The sequence below is a fragment of the Molossus molossus genome, unplaced genomic scaffold (genome assembly GCF_014108415.1).
Source record: "Molossus molossus isolate mMolMol1 unplaced genomic scaffold, mMolMol1.p scaffold_m16_p_4, whole genome shotgun sequence".
Lineage (NCBI taxonomy): Eukaryota > Metazoa > Chordata > Mammalia > Chiroptera > Molossidae > Molossus > Molossus molossus.
The window spans coordinates 38582237-38602403 of NW_023425377.1; positions in this window are offsets into that span (position 1 = coordinate 38582237).

Genomic DNA, 20167 nt, shown 5'->3' on the forward strand with positions numbered 1-20167 from the left:
CCAGCAAACACGCCAATCTAGTACCCAAACAGAAATAGGGCAGCTCTGTGTTACAAGTTATTAAGGAGACATTGGAAAAACAAGCTCACAGACATCAGCAAGGTTTGCCAGCCAATGACAACTGTGACCAGTGCAGGGCAAAGAACAGTGAAAATGTACATCTGTGCCACACAACTAGGTACTTGTGACAATAATGTTCACTACAGCTCACATTGCTGCTGAACACACACACACACACACCTGCAGTGAGGCTCCTGGATGGTGGTGTTAATTAAACTTACTACGACAGCAGAAATTAACACAGAGCATAGTATGTCTGGTTTTTACATTTTTCTGTATCGACTCCATGTATTGAGTAAAATTATAAAGCTCAACATTTACTTTTGGAAGAGTTACATCTTCATATATTTCCTATACGAGTCTTATTTGAGCCTTATAGAAAAATGGGGTGAGGTATGCAAAACATATACAAATAAAAATCTAAATAAAATCACTTTCCTGACCATATGCACATCCAGTACTTGAAGTGCTTTGGGCTCTAAGATGGGCTTTGAGGAAAAGTCCAGACTTTTGAGAATGCAGAAAGCTCTGGATTTAGGAGTGATGGTTTTCCTCCAGAAGAAGGGATCAGATCTCATGTGTGAGAGTTGGAGCTATTTTCTTTCATGATTTGCAGCCAATATATTCAGTTTGGGTTGCATCATAGTAAAAGAGTATATTTTAGATTACCAAATTCTTGTTGAGCATTTTTGCCCTTATGTTAAAAAAAAGAGGTTTTCTTTTCAGAGAAAATGTTGTTACTCATTTCCCTTTATCAACATCGATCACACCTTCTTACCTTTAGGGAAGTTTTCAAATCTCTGAAAGGAAATCACAACACCATCCACTACTGAATGTCGTGTGTTTCATTAAGAGCAGATTGCTGTTGAGTCATATCCTGAAAGTGAGGCGTTACTTTTGGCAGAATAATTACATGAGTGCTTCAGAAGAGAACCCAGTCAAACTCATTACCTTGATGTATTTCCCTGTGGAACAGAGCTTTCATTTTCAATCCAGAAAAATGAACTAGTATTAAACTTGGAGAATTAAATACATAGGTTGCCGTTAATAAGCAGCATTGGTGATGGGCAACTACTTCATTGACTTCTGAGTATAATTTTGTTGCATTTCCTTGAATTAACTACCTGAAAAACTGTGCTAAAAACATTAATTAATAAATCACAGCATTTCTTATACAACATTTATAGCATCCCTAGCACTTTTCCCAATTGTTCTCAGTATAGAGTTTGAACATTATCCAACATAAAAGGTAATGGATTTGAGCAAGTTTCTTTTCACAAACTCAGATTCTTTCATACTGTGGAAGTGATATAAAATCTATTTTCAAATAGCCTAAATTTAATTTAGACTTATTTTTGCTATTATTTCATAGATCTATGTTGAATATTATAATGACTATACTCCTGAATTATCCAAAAATATCTCCAAATAGTTTTAAAATTAAATGCTTTAGATTTTAAACTTCAGTGTATAGCCTCTTGTCAAACAGGGGAGACAAAGGGAAGGCATCCTCAGTTAGATTTCTCTGACCAGATGAAATCCTGTTATTCTATTCTCTTAGCTTTGGTTTGTCCGACTCACAGCCCCAATCACAGACATATTTCTAGACATAGGACATAATGTAAAATGATTTTTCGAATACTCTGTTCAATTACGTCCTCTTCCATGTTGAAAGGCTATGGATGTAGTCTCTAGTTTTCCCCGGTTGCTCTGGGTACTCCTCTTTGGCTGGTTCGCCGTCATTTCCTCTCAACATTAGAGAGTCCACGGCCCGTTCTAAGAATACTTCTCTTCTGTATCTATGTTGATTCACTTGGTGAAGTTAGCCTTTCTCGTGGTTTTAAGCTCAATCTATATGTTATTGACTCCCAAATCTGTATTTCTAGTCTTCACCTCTCTCTTGAACTCCAGATTTTTATATCCAATTCCCTATTTGACTTCCCTTGGATTTCCAATAGTCATCTCAAATGTATGTCCAGAGTAATATAATATTGCATGTTAAGTTTAACTTAAAAATAAATATAAAAAAAAAAACACACACAAAAAAATACCCCAAAACAAAGTAACTTCCAGATCTTCTCCTTTAAAACCTGCTTCTCTTGTTTCCCGCTCTCAGGATACAGCAATACCGCTTTCAGCTGCTCAGGCCCCAGACGCTGGATCACCTTTGACTCCTCTGTATTGTTTCACATTCTACATATAATCTGTCAGCATATCTTCTGAGCTCTACCTTCAAAACATGTCCAGAATCTGAATTCTCCTCACACCCAGACTACCACCATCCTGGTTCAAGCCACCATTATCTCTCACCTGGAATGTGCGTGGCCTCCTAACTGGCCTCCCTGCCTCTACTCTTGCTTCTACGATTATTCTAAAGTATAGTTGGCATACAATATTGTATTAGTTTCAGGTGCATAATGTAATAACTTAACATCTTTATATCTTACAATGTGACCACCATGATAAGTCTATTACCCACTATGGCCATGCCTACAATGTATTCTTTTTTTGTTTTAATTCATTTTTGTTACAGATGTACCCCCCCCCCATTTACTCCCTCCTCCAGATGTATTCTTAATGTAGTAGCCAGAGTAGTTCATTTAGAATATTAGCTCATCTCTCCTCTGCTAGAAACGCTCCAAATGTGTCCTTACTCTGAGTAAAGGCCACTCTTTATAAGGACCTATGAAACCTCTCCTCTGTCTTTTTATCCCCAACTCCATTTCTTTGTACTGTACTTATTTTTCCCTCTACCTAGAATGCTCTTTGCATAGGTATCTACAAGGTTTACTCTGTATTCTCCCTCAGGGCTTTACTCAAATGCCACCTGCTTTTTTCTCCTTAGTACTAACCACTATATACAATGTATTTTGCTTCTCTCCCACTAGAATATAGGCTCCAGACAGGCAGAGCTTTTATTCCATTACATTCACTGCTATATCCTCATTACTTAGAAAAGTACCTGGCAAATAGTGGGTACTCAATGCATAATTATAGAAGGAATGAGTAAATGAATGCCTTGTCAGCTCACAGAATTGGTCCAGAAAGCAGAAGATGGATGGATGGATGGATATGGATGGATGGATGGATGGATGGATGGATGGATGGACGGACAGACAGATAGATAGAAAGAAAAGGCCTATAGAAAGCTGTTATAACTTGTCACTCTCTCTCTCCCACCCCTCCTCCAGGGGAAGCAGCCCAAGTACCAATAGAGAATTGCAGATAGAATTCTTCCATTTCAAGCTGAGGACAGCATATAATCATTATGCATTTTATATTTCTCAGAAATTAAGTATTAAATAATACCTTTCATTTGAACATCTTAAAATGTTTTAAAAAAGGAATACCATAATTACATGTAGTTATACATCACTATTATACAGCAGTTAGCAGTAGAAGGCTTGATGGATTTAAGATCTCACTGGCTTTTGACACCTTTGTGTTGGAACAGAAAATGCAAGAGGAGGCCAACCAGCAGTTTGACATTTACAGCATGCCATTTAAACCTTAGAAAGTCTATTATTGCCTGGCTTATTAGCATGAGAAAAATGTGAAATGTCAACAGAGTGTCGTGGTGTCCTTGGGCTGGCGTTACCTCAGTTAGCTTCGCTTGGTTCTTCCTGTCTACTCAGCGTATCATGGTTGAGCGTATTACTCAGGAAGGCTCTGAAAAGGAAGTGGGGCTCATTCTTGGCGGTTAACCAACTGTTTTCCTGAGGTCAAAGTGTGAGTGACACATGTGCTCTGTGTTGATCACACAAGCGTTCTTTCTGAGACTGAGCTCCTACAAAGTTGCCAAATGTTTAGAGTGTGGCTTTGGTGCCCTAGTCTCCTAATGGCATGCCCCTTAGCACTTTGAACTCCCTCTTCAAATGCCTAGAACCCTCATTCTTCTTCCTTTCAAAACTGGCACACAGGAAAGCCTCTGATTACAGCTTAAACAAGCTGCTTCTTCCAAGGTTGTTATATGTCCTTTTGGAGAGAACAAAACCAGAGGCAAAACAATTGAAGTGTCAGTGATAAAGTTTCAGGAATCCATAAGCCTGTGTGTCTTAAGGAGCAGGACTCTGACGGCCAATACCCTGGAGATAAAGTCAAGTAGGACAGGCACTCACAACTCCATACCCCAAGTATATCCAGCACCTACATGCTCTACTTATTAAAATAAACTGCCCCATGAGACATAAAGTCTGAAAGAAACTCCAACAGGTCTTAAGTCATGTATTTACCATCTTCTAGAGGATCTCAGAAGTCATTTAGTCTAACTCTCATATTTTATAGGTGAGAAAATTGAGGTTCCAAAAGTTAACTGCTATCCTGTGAGCTCCTCGGTGCACATTCCATGTCTTGCTTTTGTGTATGCTTGGGAATGACCAGAGTGCACTTCCTGCAAAAGGTCTTGTCATTCAGCATAGTCCTCTTAGTCTAAAGCAGTGATATTTGACTGACTTTTGTCAACCAGAATGCTCTAAAAATGTCCATGTTCTAGTAATACAATTAATATAAACTACTAAGGAGATTTTTGAGTTGGGCCCAGGAGGAAGGACCTAACTTATTATCTGCCTCTAAACTGGAGTAATGCCATGATCATAGGCACCATGTGGTAAATCAGTGTTATCTGCTTGACCAAAGAAATCATGGTGGTCTGGAGAGGACACTGGTTAAGAGAAGGTAGGTACGAGTTATAGCTCAGGCTTTATCACAATCTAGCCATTTTACTTGGGGCAAACACTTCTTCTCTTTGGGATATAGAAACCCTCCTAGTAAGTAACCAAACTTTCTATCATCTGCCAGGACAGAACAAATAGATGAGCATAGCAAATGGGCAATAGTTTTGCTTTAAGGTAAAATGCCTCTTGGGCTCAGTGTCTCCTCATCTGCCAGAGGCTTGGAGAAATAGATGTCTGGAAAGGCTGAGAGCACACTTGCACTCTCCCTAGTCTTTCTCGCTTCTTTCTGTAGCCAGAAAAATAGACACCAGGGCAGGAACCAAGAAAATTGCTCCTGCAAAACAATTTCAGTAGTAGACATGTGATCCATACTTGGCCAATGATAGTACCTATTCCCCAAGCAACAGAAATAGGTCCAAAGGATATCCACGTGACCAAAGCAGACTCAATCTAAGTTCTTCCTTCAGATTGGTATACAGATCTTGGAAAACAAAAGTCCTTTTCTGTAAAGTTAATAAGCTAAGATGATGCAAGCTTGAAGTTACAGAGGCTATTTTCCTTGGGCCCATAGTAGAAGTCCACCTATAGGAGGAGAGAGAAGGACAACACAGAGATAATCAGAGCTAAAAGACAGTGGTCTAGTGATACTATCTGATTCCTGGATCCAGCCATGACTGAAGATGGTTGAGTTGAAAAACTTTATTTTTTGCCTGAGCTAGCTTTAGTTGAATTTGTCATTTTTGATTAAAAGAATCCTGAGTAGCCCGGTTGGTGTGGCTCTGTGGATTGAGCATTGTCCCTTGGACTGAGAGGTCCTGGTTCAATTCCCAGTCAGGGCACATGCCTGGGTTGCAGGCTTGATCCTCAGTAGAGGGAGTGCAGGAGGCAGCCAAGTGATGTTTTTCTCTCATATCAATGTTTCTCTCTTTCCCTTCCTTTCTCTCTAAAACACACACACACTCACACATACACACACACACACACACACACACACACACACAAAATAACAGCATATTTATAAATAAAGTAAAAGAATCCCGAGTAATCATTCTCTAATTTTTCAAATGAGGAAAATGAGGCTCATATAGAGGGAGAGACTGACTCAAGGTTACACAGCGCATTGGGGACAAAATTTGAACTTGAAATCAAATCTACTGATTTCTATTTTGATTAATTTTCTTCTATACTGAGCTTTTTATACAATACCTTATAAATTATTCAATATATATATATATATATATATATATATATATATATATATATATATTTTTATCCTCACCCGAGGACATCATTTTTCCTTTTTGTTCTGGTAGAGTGGGAGGGAGAGACAGGAACAGAGAGAGAGAGAGAGAGAGAGAGAAACATAGATGTGAAAGGGACACATCGAGTGGCTGCCACCTGCATGACCAACCAGGGCTGGGGACAAACTGCAACCGAGGTAGGCGCCCTTAGCGGGAACCAAACCCGGGCCTCTCGGGACCGCAGGTCGATGCTCTAACCGCTGACCCAAACCGGCCAGGGCTATTCAATATTTTCTGAATGATAATACAGGTATTCTCTCCTACTATGTTGCATCAGGGCAAAATCTGTTCATTTAAGCAAAAGATGGAGGACCATTTATTAAGGATTTTGTGATATAATAAGAGAACTTAGACTAATTGATTTATGTCTAGGTAAGTACAAATAAAAGATTCAATTATGGCTGAATCCAAGGTAGAAACCACATACTTGATTCTGTGTATGGTGTGTGTGTGTGCCAGTGAAATGTCTAATGTGTCCTAGACACAGCAATAGGGTCGTTCATAAATGTAATCATATATAGTTGCCTCACACTGGGCTTTATGCATAGTTGAAACTCAATGGATGAAGGAAAGAAGGAAGACAAGAAGGGAGAGAAAGAAGAAAAAGAAAAGTAGAGTGGGTTTCAAGTAAAAATTAATTGCTTTTTCTACTGTTCAATAGTTTATATAAATAACCAGTATCTTCTAGTGATCTTAAAATATGTCCATGAAATAGTCTACTCTGAAACTTCTACTTTTCCTAAATTGAACAGAAGAAACTGTGAGAAGAGAAACTTCAAGTCAGAGCCTCAGACCACATGCCTGTCTAAGTAGGACTGAACATTAGGAACAAATGACTTAACAGAAGATGATGACAAATGATAATGTCATAATTGCTGTAGTTCCATGAACTGTTTTCAACAGAGCTCAGTCGTGATCAGTACTATTCATTTATAAGGGCTGACGACTAGAGTAAATTGTGTGAAAGTGGGCAGTTCCTGGATTTAGTAACATAATGAATAATAATGTTTTAGAAAACTTGAACACTTGATGATGAATAGATGTTAAGATTACTCTATTTGAATTATTGTTTAGTATATATTATATCATTCTCTGTGATCAGAATTTTTAAACCACAAACAGGATTTAGACAGTGGGAAAAAAAGGTTCGGAGTCAGAAAATAAGATGGTCATCAAGAGAATTTGCTTGCACTGGTTTGTAAAAGGACTCACCACTTTACAACTTACTCTTTTCTAGTTTTAAATTCAGTAATAAAAGACAACATCCCAAAAGATTTCTTAGTATCATAATCACACAAATAAAGGGCATCATTTACCATGCTATATTTAGTTAAAATTTAGATATTAAAAAAGAAAATGGGCAGATAATTCACTACCATCCTCATTGAATTAGCAAAATATAGTATACAATGGGAATTACTGAATAAGGTTTTCTGTAGGTAAGAAATTTTTAGACTAACTCATATGGCAATTTAGACAATCTAGTTTCAGTTATAGATGGTTTCCATCAACAGTTTTATATTTCAAGCACAGTACTTTATAGCAACTATTTTTGAACTTCTGAAACACTTAGAAAATTTATGATGTTTGGCCCTGGCCGGTTTGGCTCAGCGGTTGGAGCGTCGGCCTGCGGTCCAGAGAGACCCGGGTTCGGTTCCCGCTAAGGGCATGTACCTTGGTTGCAGTTTGTCCCCGGCCCTGGTTGGTCGTGCGGGTGGCAGCCACTCGATGTGTCCCTTCACATCGATGTTTCTCTCTCTCTCTCTCCCTCTCTCTCCCTCCCACTCTATCTGAACAAAAAATGGAAAAATGTCCTCGGGTGAGGATAAAAAAAAAACTTATGATGTTTGGTAAGACTCCCTGATGGCACTGACATTAACTTGCCGTGTTATTTATTATTGAAAGTTATGTATGTGCATAGCTTACCATCAGCACACTGTTCATTGGTTTCTTGTGTTTATTCTTCCATCTGCATGTTTCTGGGGTCATGCCACTGTCTCTTGGAGAAATACCAAAGTCTCGGCTCTTCCAGTCAGCAATTCGCAGTCTTTTTACGAAACACCTACAATAGCACCACAGGCAATTTTTACTATTGATTCTTTAATCCAAGGTTCATTCAACAGATATGTGCCATTCACTGTTCAAGATTCTGAAAACAGAGGTGGGCCAGACAGAAATGGTCCCTGTTTTTGGAACTGTTATTCTTGTCTGAGACAGAGGAGACCAGGAACAAATACATAACTGAAAAAGATGATTTTAGAAATCGATAAATGCTATCAAGAAAATAAAACAAGTAATATGACAGAGGGTGTGACAGGCAGGCAATATGAATAGGGACATTTAGGAAAATCCTTACTGAGAAGGTGACATTTGACCCCAAACCTGAATGACAAGAAGTCGCCAGCATGCATTTTCCAGTCCGAGAGAACGGCAAGAGCACAAAGAATGGACTGACAGTGTGTAGGAGGTAAAAAAAGAAAGTGACTGTGAGGGAGTGTGATGAGGCTGGGAAGGAAGCAGGGGTCTCAGCACCATAGGCCATGGCGGGAGGTTGAAACTTTGTTCTAAGGGTTTAGGCAAGACATTGAGGGTCTTCAAGCAGGGCAGTGATAGATGATTCACGTTTTTTAAAAGGCTACTCTGAATTCTGGTAAATAATGGGTCATAGGAAGAAACACAGAGTGAGGAGGCTGCTGACTGTTATTGTAGGCTGGACACCACACAAGGGTACCAGGCAGAACAGGTGAGTGGGGGCGGAAATCCAGCCTTTGTGCTATTCACTAAGCCCTATGTCCAGCATGGATCTGAGTTCACCTGTAGAAAGGGGTATCTTTCCATCACACACAATGTACCATACGAGCAGGAAGCAGCCTCAGGAGTGAGAACAGGGGGGAGGACATCTTTGCAAGGATAACAGTCATAATGGAGAAGGAGAGAAGTGGTTTTAGGATATGTCTAAAGGTAGAGCTGATAGGATTTACAATTTGATTAGATGTAAATGAGGGGTGAGGGGATAGGAGAAATCAGCTGTGAGCCATAAACCCATGGGGTATGGTGCTGTCACTGACTGAGGTAGGGAAAGTTGGGAGTGGATCAAGTTTGTTTGTTTGTTTGCTTGCTTGCTTGTTTGTTTAGGAGAGGGGTCAAGAATTTAGTTTGTCCAGGTTTAATATAAGATATATGTTAAATGTCCAACAGTCAGATTTATGAGTTGAGGAAATTTATGATGCCATGAAGTGTAGCTCAGAAGTGTGAAGAAGTCAGCCTCTTCTTAGGTCTTTCTCATGATACTTGATCCATGGGGGGATGGAGGCAGGCAGAGAGAGGGAACTAAAATTAGTCCAGTCTGGTATTCTTCATCTGAAGGAAGAACTCAAACACGTTGACAATCTTTCAGATTTCCTCCCCATCGCTCATCTCTCCCTGAAGGAGGTAGGAGCCCAGGGTGCCCTCCCCACTGTGCCAGGAGGAGTCCTTAATCCTTCAGGGGTCGGCTGCCTCCCCTGCGCTCTACAGCAGTGCACCTGTTCACCTGTCTCTGGTCACTGCTTGCCCTGCTGGTGGTCACCTCTGACGCCGGCAGCCAGTGTGGCTGGTGAAAGCTGGGTGAAGGCTCTGGCACTCCCTGGCTGACTTGGCCTCGTGTCAGCTGGCCCTGCACCCCTGTGAGTATCTGCCATATTCTCCACCCAGCTCCTGGCCCAAAGACCCACCTTGGACCTGTGGATGTTTATCAGCTCTCTACTCAGCCTTGGTCCATGGACACTTTGGGAACTTGTGGGAATTTCTGAGTCCCATCCTTACCACATGAACACTGGCGATAGCGTTAGAAACCGACCATCTAGCCCTGCCTCTGCCTGATCATGCTGTGCCACTGCCTTTACTCTGATATGTCCCCTGTCTACTCCCTGCCACCAAGGTTGGCATAAGGGTCAGCTGGGTGATGATCTCTTGTTAAAGCCTCCAAAGTAAATTGGGAAAAACTCTCAGCATTGCCCTCAAGAGCTGGGACACACTTCCCCTGCTAGGCGCAGTTCAGAGAGGGAAGATCAGCTCCACATGGCTCGGGCTGCTTCCCCTGCCCCACCTCCTTCCGCCACAGTCCCTTGGCACCAACTTTCATTCCTCCCCATCCACTCTTCTCCTGGCCTGGGGCAGCAACTCTCACAGTGCAGCCAGCAGAGTCGGGAGGGCAATCTCTTTACATATTGAGTCTTAGTGTATTGAAAGATGTAAAAATTCTTTTCAGTCTCACTGCTACAGCTTGATGGCTGAGGGAGTATGGGAAATGTTGATATGATTCTTTATAAGAGAAACAAAATCTGGACATATTTAAACATATTACACTTATAACATGAGTTTTTAGCTCAGTGAAGCTGTCACTGCTGGAGATACAATTTGAGAGTCTTCAGCATGTGGATGGGGAAAAACCAGGATAGAATAAGACTGTATAGTTTATGATAGAGAAATCTGAGTGAACAGAACAGAGTCCTGGGGCAATCCAGCTGAGAGAGGCTGGACAGTGGGGAGGAGCAGCGAGTGACACTGAGAGACAGTGTGTGTAATAGGAACAAAGTTAAGAGCATATGTGGTATCACTAGGGCCATGAGAGGAGCCAGTTTCCAGAGGAAGGGAGCACTCGATGGAATCAAATGTTCCCAAGAGGTCAAGCCTATAAAAGGATCCTAACCCACACTCTGATTCTGACCCTGACCCTGACCCTCAGTTCTTTCTTAGAAGGATAATGAGGACATGTTGAAATGAATACCTTATCTAAAAGGACCATTGGTAACAAAACTTCATCAAACCACGTCACCATATTTAATTAAGATGAAGTTCTAGACACTGAATGCTGTTCTCTTTGAGCCAAACTGAAACCCCATCAGGATGACTGAAGTAATGAACATTGGCCATTGGAGATCCCCCACTGTTACTGAGAACCTTTAGAGGTACTCCACAGGACCCTCCAATTTGCCTCTGATGAAGCATCATGACTGTTTCTTTTCTTTACTTATCTTTATCTGAAATCAACCTGGAAAACACATTAGTCTGTCATTTTTTCAAGCAGATACTAAAGCACATGGTTTTGTGTGTGAAGCCTCTAATGAGACCCTATGCTTGGTGTCCCAGGTGTTCTGCAGATGGTAGAAATATAACCAGAGGTGGATCCTCCTTTCCCACCAAAAAGAACTGTGAAGCCAAACCTTGGGTGTGCATGGTGCTTATGTCCTGCTGCCTCTCCCCACCATTGCTCTGAGCTCCTGGTGCCTACCACCCCTGCACTGACCTTCACATTGTTCTCCTTTTCTCTATTCTATTTTACCTATTTAATCAAAATAATATGATCTGAATAATAGTCTATGAATAGTATGGTTCAGAATTTGAATTATTTGTTCACTTTAATGGTCAACCTGGGAGGCAAAATGTGATAATACAAAGAGAATAGGTTGAATCCTAGTTCTGCTTCTCACTAGCTGAATGAACTTTCAGGCCCAAGTCATCCAGTAGGTTGGGGCATGGGCACTGAGAAATCTGGCCTCTATGTTGGGCTGTGTTTCTAGGACCTGTCACTAGCCATGAAGGAGGAACAGGGTTTGCCATGATTGTGAGAGGACTGAACCAGAAACTAAGGACAGGGTCAATTTTATGTATTCCATCCAAGAGAACAGGACAGAGAGGTGGAAATAAAGACAGAGGCCAATAGTTTGCATTTGGAGCCAACTAGATAAAGTTAACAGATCTGAGTGGGTAGATAGGAAGTAGAACCTACTACAATCCTAAATTGCTGACACATAGGACCCTGTCCCCTTTGAGATAGACATTATAACTGAGCTAAGGTAAGATTCCACCCAAGTAGCTCTCAGCATTCCTGTGCTGAACAAAGTATTGGATCTCTAAGCTGCTCAAGAAAAAGGTTTAAATCTTAATCTGTCTTCTATTTTTGTTAAGAATGAAAAGAAATTATATTGGCTTATACAGACTCTGTTGGAACTCATCTCTGCTACCAGTCCTGATTATCTTTCTGAGCAACTATTCAAATGCATCAGCAAAGCAAAAAATTAGCAGACATATAAAAATACTCAATAGTTTAAATGGAACATTCAGAGCAAATAATCCTGAGTGAAAAAGCACTTAAAGAGTTTTTTTTATTATTATTCTCACACTGCATTGATAAAATAAGAGCAGGTTGTTATAAAAAGAAAGCAATATTTAACACTTCTTGAAGATAAAAAATATAACTGCACAACTGAATAAAATAGAACCCTGGTAGCAATAAGAACAGCTAGCTTTCATCTTGCCTTCTAATGCCATTCTCCAATAAAAGGAATAAGTACTCTTTGGAGAAAAGGATGATTCTAGGACCAGCACAGGAAATAGACAAGATGAGCCTGGAGCATCTCGTAGTGCCAGAAAGTAATACAGTGCTCAAAAAACAAAGACAAAAAATCCACAGTGATTTGTCAAAGGGGACACAGGAGACCATGGAAACAACTCCCAAATGGCCAAAGCTGGAACAATTTGAGCAACAAGAATATAGCAGTGTTGGATTGCAACCCAAAGTGTAAAATAAATATCATTGAGTCCAAATTAATACAAACAAATAATCAAAATAAATAAATAAATGGGCAGTGGGGGAAACCACTGAATAGGCCCAAGGGCACCGATGCCTTCAGACTTGCCTATGACCTCAGTTTGACCAGCAGTAAATTTGGGAGTTGAAGCAGTCCATCCATCCTGAAATTCCTCTTAGGTTCATGCCTTTCCAGCAGTGTGACCTGCTCTTCCTTTTCAGTCCCTTCAGGGTCTCTGTAGAAGTACCGACACTGTGGGACTCCCGCAGGTGCTCATGGGAGATGGTGCCAGGTGTGCGCAGAGGTTCCCGGTGAGCATCAGCACATTGACCCCTGGAGCCAGCTCCCTTGTAGCATAGGATGGTAATGCCCACGTGACACAGAGGAGAGGCTGTTACACTGAGCAGTGGTAGACAGGTTAACACAAGACTGAGAGACTGGCGGTCAGCCCTGAGACCAGTGACCACCAGACATCACTCTCCCAGGAGGCTGCCTGCATCTGGTCAGTGAAGGTTCTCAGAGTGAAGCGGCCAGCAATAGGAGTAGCTCCAGTGGCAGCAACAAACTTCAGCACAGTCCACTGGCCACTTATTCCTGGACAATGTGGCAGAGTGACATCAGCCAGATTTTCAATAGCATCACTGACCAGCTGCCATCAGAAGCTTCTCCCAGGTTCTCTTCAGATTTATGATGTAGATGCCATCACTTTTCCTTTAATAGATGGACTGTTCCATTTGGAAGTCAAGGTTGGTACCACCGACATGGGTTCCTGTTGCAAGGAATTTGAGGACGTTCTCCCCCTTCATCTGCAGGACATCAAGGGCTCTGGATACCATGAAATTTCCCTTTAAGTTACAACAGGAATTCAGAACAACACCATATGGACCCCTCTCTGAGTAGCGCAGAAAGGCAGATGATGTGTTAGTGATTGTTACTGTCACGTGCCATCAAGGAATGTGGTTGTTGGTTACACAGTAGAAACTCACTATTTTATCTGTACACCAGTGATAACCTGTTAGAAAATATAACCTGTACACAGTAGCTATTAAAATAGAAAACACCTCACTTCTCTTTTTACTATACACTTTTATATCCAACTGCCTGCTCAACATGTCCCATTGATGCTCAAACTAAACATGTCCAAAACAAAATTCACCCGCCTCAACTCCTTCACTCCAATACCTGTCTCTCCTGCAGTCTTCCTTGTCTCAGTTAATGATCACTCCATTGTATCGATTGCCTGGGCCAAAAACCCTTGAGTTTTATTGATTCCTGCCTTTCTCTCACATCATTTATCTATCCCATCAGCATATGTATTGGCTCCACCTTAAAAACATATGTGGATTCTGTTTACTCCTCACTACCACTATTGATACAACCTTGGTCCAAGCCACCATCAGCTCCTACACAGACTATCTCAATAGCATCTTAACTGATCTCCTAAATGTAAGGGGGAATCAAATCTCCCACTCTTGTGCCCCATCTATTGTCCAAAGCAATCCTCCTAATCACTCATGTTATTCCTCAGCTCAAAGTCTCCCACTAGCTCCCACCTTACTTAGAGTAAAATCTTAAGTCCTCCTCATTGCCTGCAAGGCTCTATATGATTTTCCTTCTTGCCCTTCTCTGGCTTCAACATTTCCATTCTTTTATTCAATCACTGTGTTATGTAAATACTAACCTCCTTGCTATTCCTCCTGCATGGTAGATATATTCTAGTCTCAGGGTCTTTGTACTTTTTATTCCCTCTTCCTGAAATGTTCTTCCCTGAGATATTTTCCTGACCCACTCACTTACTGTCTTTGCACTTCTACTCAAATAACCATATCAGAGAGGCCTTCATTGCCACCTTAAAGAAAACCCTCCACCATTCACTGTTTCTTCAGCTGCTCTTGGTTTTTAAGGCATTTATCACTATCTGACATACTGCCAATATATTTATTTGTTTATTGTCTTTCTCTACTTTCTAGAATATAGGTTTCATAAGACCAGGGATTTTGTTATATTCACTGTGTTATCCCAAGAGTCTAGAACAATAGCCAGGCTACAATAAATTCTCAATAAATATTGTTGAAGAAATAGTTAAATCTAGGAATAAATTGCATGCAACTATGTAAAACTTGAATTTTAAAAAAGAACTACCAAACTGAATTGAGGGAAGTAAAAACGTCTTGAATATATATAGCCATATCATCATCCTAAATGGAGAGAGTCAATTTTTAAAGATATCAATTTTTCCCAAATTCAATTTCAATTGAACACAATCACAATGAATATTTCAATAGGATTTTTGGGGGGAACTTATCAAAAGGATTCTAAAGACAGTCTAGACCTACAAATGTTTGAAATTATCTAAGACACTTTTGAAAATGATAAGTAATAAGAGGCAGGCAGACATTCCCCACCATATATAGTTAGGCACACAAAAGAGCTATAGAAACTAAAGATCATGATATCATAACACCAGTATAAATAGACAACTCACTGAGACTAATCAGAGAGTCCAAAAGCATACCCAAGTAAAAACAGAAACTTGGTACTCAGTAAAGATGGTATTTTAAATCTATGTATAAGAAATATTTACCCAATAATAGTATTGACCAAGCTTACTGAAGAAAAAAAATTAGACTTCTTTTATACCCTCAAGTAAACTCCAAAGATTAAATATTAAAGATTTAATTGCTTGAAATGAAATAACAGCCAAGAAAAATAGAGATAAATATATTACATATTTGACCACACAAAAATATCTACACAGCCAAAAAACATTACCAGCAGAACACATAGAGGAAAATAATATATCTGAAAAACAAAGATATACAGGAACTCTTAGAACGCATTAAGTAAAAAAATCACATCAACAGAAAACTGGGCCCAGTCAGGTAATTCACAAATGAAGAAATATCAATGAGCAACCATTCATTATAGTAATTCAATAAATACATATTAGCATCTACTATATGCCAAGCATACTGGCCAAGGTTAATATAAAATCTTGCTGGCAGGGGTGGCAGAAGTGAACATTCTTAAATCTGACTAATAAGATTATTATAAATTATATAGTTGTATGTTAGAATAACTTTCTGGAGGGCAGTTTAATAGTATGTGTTGAAAGTGAAAGCATTAAAAATGCTTGACATCAATTCCAAATCTAGAATGTATATCATGTCTGGATATAAGAGCTGGACGCAAAGCTGTCATCTTGGGGCCACCAGGAGAGGCAACCTGGGGACAAAGCCAACACACAGAGAGACAGAGGCGCCTGAGTCCTGATACCTCCACCCCTGCCCTGGGGTTACTTGATCCACAGATTCAGTGTTCTGTGAGATGGTAAATTTCCTCATTGTTTAAGTAAGTTTAATACAGCTGATTTTAAAAATCTACTTCCCCCAGCCCCAAGCCATACTTTGATTTTTCTGATTGTATTAAGTGAACTTAGACTATAGGTTTTATAGATGAGTCACCAGAAATGGAGACTGACATATGATAGAGCAAACAAGAGGGCAGGCCCTGGGGTCAGATAAACCCAGTTCAAATTGCCAGCTGTGTGACTAAGGCAAGTCTCAGCATCTCTGAGCTTCAATTTCCACATCTATAAAATGGGGCTAATAGCCCTGGACTCGTGGCTCAGTTGGTTAGTTGTCGTCCTGTGTGGAAAGGTTGCCAGTTTGATTCCCGGTCAGGACACACACTCAGGTTGTGGGCTCAGTGCCTGGTCAGGGCTTGGGTGGGAGGTGGCTTATAGATGTTTCGCTCTCACATCAATGCTTCTCTCTCTCTCTCCCTAAAAATCAATAAAAAAATATTTTTTAAAAATTGGGCTAATAAAAATTGCTGAGAGGGCTGAGTCAGAAAATAACCATAACGTGCTTAATATTATTACCTTGCATATGGTAAGGGTTCAACAAATTCTAGGGCCTTTCCCAAAGTGATCCAGAACAGGAGTTTTCATTCTTTCTTAATTAGATGGACATGAATAAATTTGGCACAGCAAAGTGGGTCCCCTAGTCTCTGACAAATGTAGAGGCAGCTTTCAGGTAATAATGGGCTGTGTCAATGGAAGGGTATAAAAATTTCATTTACAGTGATGGCCTGGGTTGTTGTTCATGGACAGTGGGAGCCAAACTGGGAACCGTCGGCCCTATGTCCACGGGGTCCAGAATTGGCTCTGGAGGGACGTGAGGCGAGTGGTGCAGGACACCCAGCTGGAAAGCACACTCCCTGGGAGGAAGCCCTGGGAGGGAGGACAGCACAGCCAGTGGGGCTTGCCCCATCCCACTTGGTCGGGAAAATACCGACCTCAAAATAAAAATTTATTAAGAAATTAGTGCTTGAGGGTTCTCATAATTAGTTATCTCTTGGCTGTTTAGAGAAAAAGGCAAAATGGGTTTTACTTAGAAATTTAGTGCCGTTTTGTGTGTGTCATTTGTGCTGTGGCTTCCCAGAACAAATAATATTTGGCTTTATTCCTAGAGAAATAATTCATGACACATGGGTTTTTATCACAAAATAAAAATGTCAAACTTTATCTTTGGAACAAAGTAAATATGAGTATTGTCATTTATTGTAAAAGGTGCTATCTAGATTAAATCTTGGTAAGCATCCCACTCTCCAATCTTCTTGATATTTAAAATAATGAGTAATTAATTTCTGAGCTTGGTTTATTTTTTCTGCAGGAGGTCATTTGCATGCTTACACTTTGATATTGAAAGAAATCCTAGAAGTTAAACCTCAAAAGTTGTTGACTGCCTAGATAAACATCTGCTGCTCTAATGGTGTTTTGAACTGCTGAACGACCATTTAAATATTCTTAATTCTTTTTTTTTTTTTAAATAACTGAGTGGGTGGGGAAATGGGCAAGAATTGCAAAGCATAGTCACCTAACTCTCTCTGTTTTAGTTGTTACAGAGTTGGAGTCCCCACACCTGACATGCCTTCCTCATGCAGTTACTATAACAACTGAAAGGGTGGAGAGGTTGAAAAGCACCTCAAAATTTTCCAGGGACAACACAACAAGCAAGTTTATGTTTTTCATTGCTTAATCGCTTGTGGAAGGATTTCCTTGCTCAGGTTTTTAAAATGTTATATCTACTCTTTGTTACTGACCCACTGTGAACATATATTGGTCATTCCATAAATAATATAAATTCTAGATCTTTTTACAAAATTAAATTTGTCATTCATTTATCTAACCAGTAATTCCTGAGCACTTAATACAGACCATGCCCTGGGAATACAGTGATAAACAAAAATTAGTTGTCACGTCAGCTCTCATGGAATTTATATCCCCGTAGGTGTAAAACATACCAAGACAGAATCAGGCAGACTGCAATGATTACTGTGGTCAGAGAGGGCTTCATGGAGGAGGAGGCATATGAGTTGAGACCTCAAGGATGAGAATGGGCAGTACATGGAAGAATTGAGGAAGAACACGCCGGCAGAGCTTAGCAAGAACAAAAGCCTGGAGGCTGGAATTAGAAAGAAACCAATGTGACTGAAGGGTGGTAGGCAGGGCAAGAGCAGAGCATGGACAGAGTATGAAATAGACCAGACCGAACTTCCAGGAAACTTGGCTCATCCCTGAGGAAGGATCCCAAATGGAATGTTCTTATCATTCCATGAGGTAGGGCTTCAAACTGAGGCTACTTAATTCATGTTAAGCACCAAGTAAACATTTCTTTTACTTTTTACAAGAACCCTCTGAGACAGGCCTTATATAACAACCCCGTCCCCACTCCATATCTACATTCTCAGCCTTGTTTAATAGCCAGGATATGGAAGCTTGCAGAGGTTAAGCAACCTCCCCAAGGCCGTGTGGCTTACAAGTGATAAAAGCAACATTTGAACCCAGGCCGTCCAATTCCAGGGTCACCGGTCTTAACCACTACACTATACTATCCCCTACTTGTAACTAGAGATATGGCTTTGGACAAGCCCATTTGTTCTTTCTGGGTATGGCCCGCACCTGGTGGTGTAGCATTTCCTCGATGTGAGAGGCGTACCTGATGGCATGTAAAATCATGTCCATGATTCACACACATAGCGTTACATTACATGGATTCATATCATGAGAAGATGATTACCTTTTCAAGTCTCTTTTAAGTCTTCCAATGATGTCAGGGGAAAAAGTTCAGTCTGATGCTAACATATCTTCAACATCTTTCCAGCACACGTTCACTTTTACTTTTATAAGACCTTTCCATTTTACTAAGCTTCAAGGCCCAGGGTCTTCAGTAGACAGTGCTATCTAGCTAGAATTTAGTACCACTATTGTATTCTTATTGTTACTTTCCATTGTTGCTTTCATGGTTTTATTTTGATTGTGTTTTATGATTATTTTTTATTTGTGCAGAGTTAGTGTTGCAGTTGCTGCCATTCTCTTGTCCACCCCTTCACAGGTATAAGATGACTGCTGAAGGTCCTGCCATCACCTTCGTGGCCAAATAGAAATCAAGGGTAAGGGCAGGTCTCAGTTACTTTTGCCTCCTATTACCAGAAAAGCAAAAGAATTCTCCAGACGTTGCATTGATCCGGACATTCCCATGGCCATCTGCAACAGCAAGAGAGACTGAAAGGGTGTGTGTGGCTGGGCACATTGCCACCCTAAACCAGCCAGGGTTCCCAGCAAGAAAAGGGTGCAGATACCGCACTCTGTAATCAAAGTGTTTGCCATCAGCCTGAGGCATTTCAACCTTCGCCTTAGTGCCTGTTGATGACAGGTATGCAGGAGGATTTAGGGAATTTAGCAAAAAGTCAACTTCTTTTAACCTTGTTTGGCACCAAGATACCCTCTCTTCATAGTGCAGCCAAACCCTGATGGCCCCTCACCACTCCTGTGGGACAACATGCACTGAGAAAAATAATACTGCTACAGGAGTGTTGGGAAGTCTTACGGGTTTGTCCCCATTGGTTACTACAGCTCAAAGTGCTAAACAAAAGAGCCCCACCTTTTCAGTCTCTAGTATGTAGAAAACATACATTTTCTTAAATGCACATACCTCCAAATAGCTACCCTAGAAATGAGGTTTAAAACCTTTTTTAAAAATCTCAGTTTACAATTTCAAATCTCAGTTTATAATTTCAAAAACTACTGTTTGAAATGAAGTTTTCATTAAAAATCCATTTAGTTCCCATGAATACAGCCTACTGTTCCCCGGGGCCTTCCCAGGTGCTGAGCCTACAGGGGTAAACTGGATCATGAGGCCTGTGGGCAGACATCCTGGTGGGAGAGAGAGACCAAAACTCACCAAGAAGCAGGAAAGCAGGAGGAAACTGGGAGCCAGACTTCAGGCCTTGAACATAAATTTCGTTACTTCCTGGCTGTGTAGCCTCTCAGTGCTTCAGTTTCCCCACCTATGAAATAATAAGGGTACTCATACATATCTCATGGGGCTACAGTGAAATTGCTTTCTGGCTCATGGTGAAATGAACAGCTGCATCAAAGGGCTGGGAAGCTGAAAGATAAAGCATGGAAATGGCACATTAGCACACACCTCATTTGGTGGCTGTCCGTGTTCCATGGCTTGGTTCCAATAAAGTGCTTAGAACTGTAACTGGTATA